Source organism: Erythranthe guttata, chromosome 8 (assembly GCF_056151865.1).
Source record: "Erythranthe guttata isolate IM_541 chromosome 8, IM_541, whole genome shotgun sequence".
NCBI lineage: Eukaryota > Viridiplantae > Streptophyta > Magnoliopsida > Lamiales > Phrymaceae > Erythranthe > Erythranthe guttata.
In genome coordinates, this window is record NC_142540.1 from 15,838,167 (window position 1) to 15,850,406 (window position 12,240).

The window sequence follows — 12,240 nt, forward strand, 5'->3', positions numbered from 1 at the left end:
AATTATTGTAAAACCATTATAGTACATATAAGGACTAGTTTGATTCATGCTAAATTTGTTCTATTGACCAAATATTAGGGGCCAGTGGCTAGAAATACGTTCGGTTGGTAAGATTTTTAGTTTAGTTGGTAAGATTTATTCTTCTTCAAATAAAATCATAGTTCACTGGTAAATAGTCGATTTGTTCGATAGACTTGATAAAGCCAAGATATACACGAAGATGGATTTGCAAAAAGAGCTATTACCAAGTCCGCATTGCCGAAGGGGACGAGCCTAAGACAACATGCATCACCTTTTATGATTCTTACGAGTTACTCGTCATTCCGTTCGGGTTAACCAATGCCCCGACAACATTTTGCACCCTCATGAATAAGATCTTCCAACCATACTTGGATCGGTTCGTAGTAGTCTACCTAGACAACATCGTCGTTTATAGCGACACCATGGAGGAGCATGCCAACCACCTTCACGCCGTCTTCCAAGTAGTTTGGGAGAACGAGCTCTTTGTGACGGAGAAGTGCAATTTTGCCAAGGAGGAGGTCCAATTCTTGGGACACATTATCGGGCACGGGCAACTCCAAATGGGTGGAGCGAAGATCAAGGCTTCACCGAGTGGGAACCGCCAACAAAGGCAACTGAACTCATTCATTTTTGGTTTAATAAATTACTACCGACGGTCATAAAAGGGTAGTCGGCACGAGCGCCACCACTAACCGACTTGCTTAAGAAGAAAAACGCGTGGGAGTGGTTTGCCTCATGGCGACGGACATTCGAGGACTTAAAGGCAGCAGTAAGTCAAGAGCCGGTCCTCGTCTTACCAGACTGGGAAGTCCTTCGAGTTAGACACGGACGCTTCCAACTTTGCCATTGGAGGGGCCTTGATGCAAGAGGGGCATCTGATCGCCTTTGAGAGCCGAAAGCGCAACGAGATGGAGTGGTGCTACACGGTCCAAGAGAAGGAGATGGCTGCCATCATCCATTGCTTGAGGGAGTGGCGAGATTATCTATTAGGCGCGCCATTCGTGGTCAAGACAAACAACGTTGCCACGAGCTACTTCCAAAAGCAGAAGAAACTCTCGCCAAAGCAAGCACGGTGGCAAGACTTTCTGGCCGAGTTTGACTACGTCTTGGAGTAAAAACCGGGAAAGGCGAACGTTGTGGCCGACACGTTGAGTAGAAAGGCCGAACTCGCAACTATTAGCTCAACAAGGGGGAACTTGGCCGACATGATCCGAGAAGGGCTCGAGCTATTTCGACTCGTCAAGGAGGGCAAGACGAGGCAATTTTGGGTAGAGGACGGCCTACTCTACACGAAGGGACGACGACTCTTTGTTTCGAAGTAGGGAAACTTGAGGAAGGACCTCATCAAAGAACGCCACGACAGCAAGTGGACAGGGCATCCGGGCCAAAGGTAAAACCATGGAGTTACTCGAGACGGCCTACTTTTGGCCTCACATGCGGGACAACATTGACGTTTATGTCAAGACTTGTCTTGTATGCCAACAATACAAGGTGGGAAACAAGCAACCGGCAGGGTTACTCGAATCATTCCTAATCCCCGACCGACCATGGGAGTCAATCTCAATGGACTTCATTAGTGCCTTTCCTTGTCCAAGGGGTCCGCATCTATCATGATGGTGATATATCGCTTTTCAAAGTACGGGACGTTCATAGCTTGTCTGACACGATCCACACAAGCTCAAAGATAAAGAATTGGAAGAAGCGCAAGCGTACGAGTTTGGAGAGGCTATTCGAGTTATCCTTGGAGAATAAAGGTTTGCATCAGACTGTTGAAGAGTTAATAGTTTGGAATTGGAAGAAAAGAAAAAGGAAATTCATCGGACTAGCCAAATTTCATGCATCCGCGATTCTCGCATATTTCTGGCAGTTTTACCATGTGGGTTATAACTCTCTCATATCACGTCCAATTTAGGTCATTCTAATTGCTACAGAAAGCCAACTGGAATATCTAAAACTTTGATGTTTTGATCCAAGATAGATTTGGAGTGGAAGAGGTCAGACATCGAGCTTGAAGTCAACATACGTGCACAACCAAGTGTCAACTCGAGTTATGAAGAGTATTAGTGTGATCGACTTGACGTTTGGAGTTTATATTTTATTGAATTAAGTTTTTATTAAGGATTTGCATTATTTTGGTATTTTGGAGTCCATTTATGGTTAGAATTAGTTTAATTAGATGTTACTTGATTATAGTTTAGGTAGGAGTCATTTTCCTTGTGAAAATGGAGTCTTTTAGCACTTATAAATAAGTTGCCAATTTGGCTTATTTTAATGGACGAATTTTAATGAATATTTGAGTATATTGAGAGTTATTTCTCTTTCGCTGTTCTACAGCAACTTCGGGATTTTACAAGTGGATTCTTGTAATTTTCTTAGCGCCATAATATTGGTTTCTGGTTATTTATAACCACGGGGTCAATATTATATATCACCTTGATAATAATGGTTTCTAGCTCTTTATAGCTATGGGGTCATTATTCCTTGTTTCCGCCAATCTGAATCATTTGTTTTTGGATGTTTTTCGATCTTTCTTCCGCGTAAGGTATTGGGTCTCGTAACAAGTTCTACGGGGTTCGTATCAGTTGGTAACCAGAGCCAACATCCAAAACAGGTTTCACCTATCTTTATTTTTTGTTGTGTCTTCTAGTATATCTCATCTTTTCTTGAGTTGTGTTATTTAGAGTCTTCGTAAAACAAAATATACAAAAAAATATCAAATTTTTATTTTTTGTTTAGATTTATTTCCATCCAAGTTAGGTTTGTTCGTGTCAAAAAAAAAGAAAAAAGAAAAAAATATTCGAATTTTGTCCTTGTTTAGAGTTCCTTCTAGCCCAAGTTAGGGTTTATTAGTGTTAAAAAAAAAAGAAAAAAAAATATTTGTTTTGATTATGTCCGAGAAGGCCTGTTATAAAGGAGAATGAATTGAGCAGCGTATGATGTCGCCAATGGACAAACGCTTCCAGGAACTCCAAGATCGGATAGAAGGAATTGTTACCCAACTAAAGGAACTACACAAAGATCAACAACATGTTCGAGGGTCATACGTACGACGTGATGTTCACCAACCAGTTATACCTTATCCTGATAAAGAGGTAGAGCGTGATGGAAATTTTGGTGTGAATGTTACAAAATCAAGGACGGGGAGTATGGGATGATGGTCTGGATTGGATAGATCGAGCCGAGGATATTTTGGTCGAGAAAGACATGGCGTAGATCTAAATCGTAGCTCAATGAAGTTGATTATACCACCCTTTCAAGGTAAGAGTGATCTCGAGGCGTACACTCAATGGGAAAGAAAGGTTGAACACGTATTCGATTGTGATTACTATTCCGAAAAGAAGAAAGTGAAGCTCGTCATCTGAAGCGTTCATTGAATATGAAATTAGTTGGTGGGACCAATTTGTCTTAACGAAGCGGCGTTGTGGCGAACCATCAATTGAAGATTTGGAGTCCATGAATGCAGTTATGAGAATGAGGTTTGTTCCTTCCCATTATTATAGGGAAATGAAGATGCATAGCTTGATGCAAGTTACTAAGTTAGAAGAAAGGAGTTCATCCAGTTGGAAATCACATAGGAGATCTGCCAAACGATAGAACCCTTACAAAATCCCAAAGAAGAAGAAATTCTACGAGACAAAGGAGACTACGAGGAATTGAAGAGAAAGGGTGATTCTTTATTGCCCCTTGAAAATGAAGATGCTTATCAAGCTTTTAAGAAAGAGAACACTCAAACAGATTTGGGAGTTATTGATGCGCTAGTTGAGGAAGAAGTAAGTGAGAATGTTGAGGCTGAGTCCAAGAGGGAAGAAAATTGCGAACCCGCGCCACCAATCGAAGAAAATGAAGGTTCGGATTCGAGGGCGAATCCTTTTGAAGAGGTGGAGAATGATACGATCCAGCCATGCATCAAAGTTACGGAGGATGATACAATCTAGCCATGTAACCAACTTAATGTCGAGCTAACTAGAGCACAAACTTCCGTTATTGAAGTTGATGAACATGGTGATGCAATACATGAAGACGAAGGCGGTTCTATTAAGAGTAAAAAGCAGTTTGCCCCCTAAACTAAGGGTCGATTTGCACTTTACCCCCTAAACAAAAAAAAGTTGCACGTTTTTACCTGAACTCGTTAATTCGTTGCACGGTGCCCCCTAAACTCAATTTTCCGGCAATTTGAACCGGAATGTTAAAACATGTGCTTTGCACGTGAGATTTGAGGGGTAAATTCGTCCTTTCAAGTGCATCTTTAATATTAAATACAAATAAATATTAAAAAGAAAAAGAAAAAGAAAAAGAATAAATAAATAAATAAACGAAAAAGAAGCTGTCATACACCCACGTGATCAAGAATGCTCGTCGGAGAACACGTGTCGTCTTCGATCTTCTCTCTGAATGTTCGAATCGAATTTCGTCAAGAAAAGGATGCCGTAAACGCTCTTTCGCCATCCATCTCTGTTTTGGATCAACTCTCAAGCACTTACTCAAAAAATCCTTCGCCTCGCTGGAGATGAAACCCGGAATCTCCGGAGCCTCGCCGTAGAATGCAATCCGGCGAAGCGTGGCCGCGGCGTTAGGCCACGGTGATTTTCCGGTGGACATCTCGATAACTGTGCATCCCAAATCCCAAATATCCGCGGGAAAACCCTGCTCCTCACCGTGGGCGGCTTATACATTGGAGTGCCGCCAATTGCCGCCTCGTCGGCAAACTTAGCGCAGCCGAAGTCGGTAATTTTGACTTCATTTAATTCGGTCAACAGTACGTTGATCCCTTTAATATCGCAGTGCACTATCCCCTTGGAATGCAAGTACTCTAACCCCTTGAGGATTCCGCACGTGTAGTAACCGATTGACGGCTCGTCCAGCTGGTGCCGAAGAATTCGGTCGGCAATTGTGCCTTTTGACGCGAACTCCTCCGATATACAGAACGGCGTCGTTATGCTTCTTATCCAGCCACTCCAAACACTCCATGTCTTCCTTCCACAGATTCGATCCGATGGCGTCGCCGCCGCCGCCGTAAATCTCCTTCTCGAGAAGCTAGAGGGGGCCGATCGTGTAGACGGTGTGGAATCTGGATCTGACGGCGGAGAGTACTTCCTCCTCCAGCTCGTCGAATGTGTTGACATGTTCTGTCTCCAATTGCAGATTTTCCGTCTTCTTCTTCTTTTTTTTTTTTTTTTTTTTTTTAATTTATGAAGAATGTAAGTGAAAAGACTCTAATGCCCCTTTAAAACTCACGTGAAAAGCACGTGCGTAAGATTCCGGTCAAAATGGCCGGAAAATTCCAATTTTGAGGCACTGTGCAACAAAAACCGAAGTTTAGGTAAGAACGTGCAATTTTTTTTTGTTTGGGGGGCAAAGTGCAAAACGGCCATTTGTTTAGGGGGCAAACTGCTTTTTACTCTTCTATTAATGTTGTTAGCAATAATTTGGTGGAAAACTTGAGTTTATCAATTTTGGAGTATTCTAGACCACATGAGCTGCAACTGTTTGAAGATGATCGTGAAAGATGGTTTCTATATGCTCATTTTTATATCTGTCCGGATTCGAGGACAAATCCTTTTAAAGAATGGTAGTATGATACGATCCGCACAAGCTCAAGGATGAAGAATTGGAAGAAGCGCAAGCGTACGAGTTTAGAGAGGCTATTCGAGTTATCCTTGGAGAATAAAGGTTTGAATGAGACTGTCGAAGAGTTAATGGTTTGAAATTGGAAGAAAAGAAAAAGGAAATTCATTGGACTAGTCAAATTCCATGCATCTGCGATTCTCGCCTATTTCTGGCAGTTTTACCATGTGGGTTATAACTCTCTCATATAATGTCAAATTTAGGAGATTCTAATTGATACGGAAAGCCAACTGGAATATATAAAACTTTTATGTTGTGATCCGAGAGATATATGGAGTGGAAGAGGTCATAAATCGAGCTTGAAGTCAACACACGTGCACATCCAAGTGTCTACTCGAGTTATGAAGAGTGTTCGTGTGATCGTCTTGATGTTTGGAGTTTATATTTTATTGAATTACGTTTTTGTTAAGGATTTACATTATTTTGGTATTTTAGAGTCCTTTTATGGTTAGAATTAGTTTAATTAGATGTTACTTTATTATAGTTTAGGTAGGAGTCATTTTCCTTGTGAAAAGGGAGTTTTTTAACACTTATAAGTAAGTTGCCAATTTGGCTTATTTTAATTGACGAATTTTAATGAATATTTGAGTATATTGGGAGTTATTTCTCTTACAACAACTTCGAGATTTTACAAGTGGATTCTTGTAATTTTCTTAGCGCCATAATATTGGTTTCTGGTTCTTTATAACCACGGGGTCAATATTATCTATCACCTTGATAATAATGGTTTCTAGCTCTTTATAGCTATGGGGTCATTATTCCTTGTTTCCGCCAATTTGAATCATTTGTTTTTTGGATGTTTTTCGATCTTGCTTTCGCGTAAGGTATTGGGTCTCGTAACAAGTTCTTCGGGGTTCGTATCATTTTCTTAGCGCCATAATATTGGTTTCTGGTTCTTTATAACCACAGGGTCAATATTATATATCATCTTGATAATAATGGTTTTTAGCTCTTTATAGCTATGGGGTCATTATTCCTTACTTACACCAATCTGAATCCTTTGTTTTTGGATGTTTTTCGATCTTGCTTCCGCGTAAGGTATTGAGTCACGTAACAAGTTCTACGGGGTTCGTATCATTGTCCGAGGGATTGCACCGCTGAGGAGGCAGCTCACTTCTTTCTCAAGAACGTCGTCAAGTATTGGGGACTACTGAGGAGCATCATAAGTGATCGAGACCCACGCTTCATGGGACGATTATAGATGAAACTTTTCAAGCTTTTGGGATCCAAAATTTGCTTCTCAACAAGTTTTCACCCCCAAACCGATGGGCAAACGGAGAGGGTAAATGCACTACTCGAGTGCTACTTACAGCACTTCGTGGGAGCTAATCAAAAGGATTGGGCAAAGATCCTTGATGTGGCTCAATTTTCATACAACTTGCATCGGAGCGAGGCGATGGGAAGGAGTCCGTTCGAGCTTGCAACGGGACAACAACCGCTTACGCTACACACTTTGGCCACATAAATTGATGGTAGGAGTCTTGGGGCATTGAAGATGGCTAAGTCATGTGAGGATGAAGCCGACTTTGCCCGAGCGTGTCTTGAGAAGGTTAGGCGACGTATGAAGAAATGGGCGGACGACAAACGACGACCACGGGAATTCGACGTTGGAGCGGAAGCATGGTGAAGCTCTTACCCCAACAATTCAAGGCATTGCGGAGTATACATAAGGGCCTCGCGTGGAGATGTGAAGGACCATTCCCAGTGATCACCAAACTCGGTAAATTCTCTTATCGCCTAAACCTTCCAAGTTCTTTGAAGATTTACCTGGTCTTCCATGTGAGCATGTTAAAGTCTTATCACGATGAAAAAGAAGACCCAAGCCGATGAGAGTCACACCGAGCACCACCCGTCATGACCAAGTCATATGATAAGGAGATTGAAGAAGTGCTCGGCAGACAAGTGAAGTGACGTAGGTGTGTTCCACCAAGTACTCAATGTATCATCAAATGGAAGGGATTACCCGAGTCCGAGGCAACTTGGGAGACTAAGGAAGACTTGTGGAAATTTCAAGATCGTCTCCACTTGTTCGAGGTAACGAGGACGTTGCCGGATTAGGCGGGGGAGAATGTCACGGCCCGTCAGTTTCGGCCCAACTCTTTGCCAGTTTTCCTTGGATTGGAGAGGTTAAAAAAGCCCAAATAGTATTAGGTCCAAGTTGACCCAAATGTAAATAGACTTGGTAGAGATTCTTAGAGGATTCTAGAAAACTTTCTAGAACCTTTCTTTTGTAGATATTTTGTAGGAGTTCTTTAGAATGTTCTAGGGAACAATCCCTAGCCCTTAGATCAAATAGATCTCCACTATCCATTAAGGAGGTGGCCTAGTATAAATAGGATAGGAATTCATTTGTAAGCATCCAAGAAATCCAAGCAATTGTAAGCACTCAAGCAATTCAAGTACTTTCCTACAAAGCTCTCTTATCTTCTTAAGTTATTTGTCCGTTTTCAATCACTTAGCATTCGCAACACGTTCGAGGAGGCTGTCAATGACATCACGCTCTTGCTTCCTTATGTGGTCACGTAGGTGGTGAAGATGTTGCCTTCCCATTGGCTATTGCTCATCCTACTTAATAAATCTCTTGTTTGATCGTCAAAAAAAACAACAACCATGCTAATCCCTGCATTAAATTATGCAATACACCTAAATCCAGAATGGGTAGATATATTTAGTAAGAACGAATTTCAAAGAGACTACCTGACTTTGGTGACTTTGGTTACTCCTCAAGAAGGTTGGAGACGCTTAGAGAGGTTCTTCTCTGATTGTATTTTTGGTAAATCTGACAGCTCTTACTAAGAAATAACTCCGCCGATCGACTTGAGGTGCGGACCAGTGCGGATTGAGGCATCAGCCAAAGCCCGAGTAGTTGATATGCCCATGAAATGCCGTCGCCCTGATCGTGGCGGACAACACGCGCCCTCGGCGTGCCTCGGCAACTGCGCGCTCCCGGTGCTGGCCAGCGGGCTCCCCATTTGACCCGTCTTGAAACACTTTCTAGATTCTATGGGTGGTGTTGCATGGCCGTTCTTAGTTGGTGGAGCAATTTGTCTGGTTAATTCCGTTAACGAACTAGACCTCAGCCTGCTAACTAAGTATGCGCAGGCATCCCTTCGTGGCCAGCTTCTTTAGAAGGATTATGGCCTTTTAGGCCGCGGAAATTTGAGGCAAAAACAGGTTTATGATGCCCTTAGATGTTCTGAGCCGCACGCGCGCTACACTGAGGTATAAAGGAATGATTGTTTATTGTAATGATACAGAAATGTATAAGGGTAAAATTTACTAGTTAAAACAAATATTCAGTTATTTAGTAGTTATATAAAATGATATTACATAAATAATATTGGAATCAAGTACGTTTCAATTTAGTCACCGTTAGACGCAATATATATACACTAGGTAAAAATTATAACCATGGAGACGAACACAACTTTTATAAGTGAACATATTGCTGATAATCCATGGCAGTTTTAATATAAATTAAAGTGCTATTTGATATAATCCCTCAATACTTCTTTTAATAGAGAGAGACTCAAACTATTTTGCACCATTTGAAAAAAACCTATTCATAATTTCAATCACTCATTTTTTCAATTATGTTAATTTTTTTACCACTTCATCAGCACTATTCGCCCATGACCCAACTGTCTTTTTTTTTTTTTTAATTATTATTTTATTATTATATTATTATCATTTTAATTTTTTTTTCTTTTTTTAACTTTATTTTTCGCTATCAAGTATATTAATCGACTATGAATCATATTAAATCGACTATGATAAACTATATTCTATTAAGGAACCGACTACTAAAAATAACAAATCACAACTACAAAAATGCAAATTCAATTATATTTTACAAAAAACAAACAATATATACAAACATTATAATTGATTTATACAATTGGAATCAATAAACAAAAAATCAAAAAAAAAAAAAAAAATGGAGTCAATGAAGCATATTAATCAACTGTGATGTGAAGCATAGTCGGTTAAGAATCTGCTACTAAAAATAACAAATCACAACTGCGAAAAAATGAAAAATCAACTATATATTACAAAAACAAAAAATATACAAACATTATAAATGATTTATACAATTGGAATCAATAAAGAAAAAATCCAAAAAGATAAAAAATATTGGAGTCGATCAACCTTAATCGACTACCAGAGCATATTCGATTAGCTTAATCGACTATTGAACATGTACACAGTCGATTAAGATTCCATTCTGCGCGAATTTCTCTACACGAGCCTTCCTCCGCCCGGTCCACCAAAAAATCATAAATCTGCCTCCCCATCGTCACCACACCGTCCACCACACAATTCAACCAATCCTTAACAAGAATAAAATAAATAATTCATACAAAAAAACGCAAATTAGTATTTCAATGTCCGCAAAAACAAATACCTTCATCAATAATTTCCGTTGATTTTCCTCCGATGGCGAGTACTTCCTCTTCTTTCTCAACAGCCCGGTCCTCTTCTTCTTCCTCCACACGCCGACGGGGTGGAACATGTTGTTGAGAAAGAAGATTGTTTATCTTCCACACGCCGACGACGAGTGCTTCCTCTTCTTTCTTTCTCCAAAAAGAAAAAAAAGGAAATTAGAAAACAAGAGGGAATGCTCTAACGGGAGAAGAGAATAACACAAGGCGAGAATTGTTGTCGCCGCCCATCCGCCTCCGAAGAATTGCCGCCGCCCAACCGCAGGTTCTTGAAGAGGAAGAGAGGAAGAAGATGGAAGGAGGAGGAAGGATGAGAAGAAGAAGAAGAAGAAGAAGAAGAAGAGCATAAAGAAGAAGAAGAAGATGAGGAAGAGGAAGAAGAAGAAGAAGAACAAATAGAAGAAGAAGAAGATGAAGAACAAGAAGAAAGGGAAGAAAAAGAAGAAAATTCGACCTACATGTTGATTTTTTGGTGAAAATCGACATTTACATGTTGCTTTTCTAGATGTCGATTTTTTGGCAAAAAATTTAGATGTTGATTTTTTGGCGAAAAATCGACTTGTACGTGTCGATTCTTGTCACCCAAATCGACATGTAGGATGTCGATTTTTTGCTAAAATATCAACATCTAAATGTCGAATTTTGTGACTGCGCGAATTCTCTTTTTGAAAACTTAAAAAATCGATCACCTAACTATAAAAATACATTATTTCATAGTTTGTTTTCTACTTTTTCAATAGAATTCTCTATTATTACCGTTGGTCCCAACGAGAGATGTGAAAACACTTATTATTAATATTCACAATATTTAATCGTTGATAATTATTGTCTCCATAGCTGCAGCCTAATTGCTCGTCTCTAATTGTATATTTGCTTCATAATTATTATGTCCTTTATGAGTGTGCGCGCTATGCTTTCATATTCCATACTGCAGTCTTTAAATTTTATGCTTAACATATACCTGTTTGTTGTGGCTGTAATTATTATTACAATTGAACATTTATTTGCTTGAATCCTTTAGTTTGAGTTATTCGAATATTGCGGTTACTTCACTTAAGTATGAAGGTTTTTTTTTTCTTTTTTTTTTTTTTTTCTTTTTTTAACTTTTGCAGATAAATACAAGTATAACATTGTTGGGAGGCTGTAAATTCGACATTATTATAACGAAGAAGGAATCCGGATCTTCTTATTTTGTGGAAGAAAGACAAATGGTGTCTCCAAGAATTTGACGCGATGACCCTAGTAGTGGCAGCCACCACCGTATAAAGGTTGTCAACCAAACAAGGCCTAGAATAACGAGTTAATCAAATAGCTAAATCGAAGATTTGGTAATATTGTCTTGAGTACTTGTGTATTAGCTAGAACAATTTTGGTAAATGTGGTGTTTGTAAAAGCTTTTAGTATGAGTTTTTTTTTTTCTGCACATAATTTGTTTTTAGGTGTTTGCAAAACAAGTGTTTGCTTTTGCTTCTCTAAAAATAAGCTGCTTTAAGCTATAATTTTAAAAGCACCTAGGTACTTGTTTTTTCTATTTTAGTTGATTTTCCAGCTAATTTACAAACACCGGCAACTTTTAAAAATAAACACTTAATTTCAACTTAAGTCACAATCACTAACTTTTATTTTTAAATAAACTTTTACAAACACCACCAAAATAATTAATGATTAATGTTTTCGCGTCTATTTATTCTGAAATTTTATCTATATTTTTATTGAAAAGTTGGGAACATGAAAATATATGAACTTTTAGATGCTAGATAATCACAATTATCAATTAGTTGAAGTGCATACTTTCTTTGGGAAATGAAGAATCATGATGTTGATCTAGCCACCTCAATTCCAAGAAAGTATTTGAGAGGTTCAAGATGTCTTGAGCTTGAATGCTTGACCAAGTAGATGAATGAGACCTTTTGTAAACAAGATGTAGTCAATTTTAGACTGAGAAAACCTAATTTTATTATGGTTTCTTTAAACTTGACATTCCGTTATCTAGAGCCATACTTTAAGGCATATTAGGACTTGATCAATTTGCACAACATTAATTGTTGACCAAGAGAAGAATGTTATGAGATAGGTGGTTGATAACCAAGGGAAGAGACATATACACTTTTTCAAACAAGTCTTCAAATATCCATTCTGCTTTTGAAATTGA

At 39.2% G+C, this 12,240-nt stretch overlaps 1 pseudogene; it reads right to left on the minus strand.

Moving 5' to 3' along the window:
• Positions 1 to 4,329: 4,329 nt before the first annotated feature.
• LOC148768611 (mitogen-activated protein kinase kinase kinase 17-like) lies at positions 4,330 to 5,144 on the minus strand (annotated as a pseudogene).
• Positions 5,145 to 12,240: the final 7,096 nt, after the last annotated feature.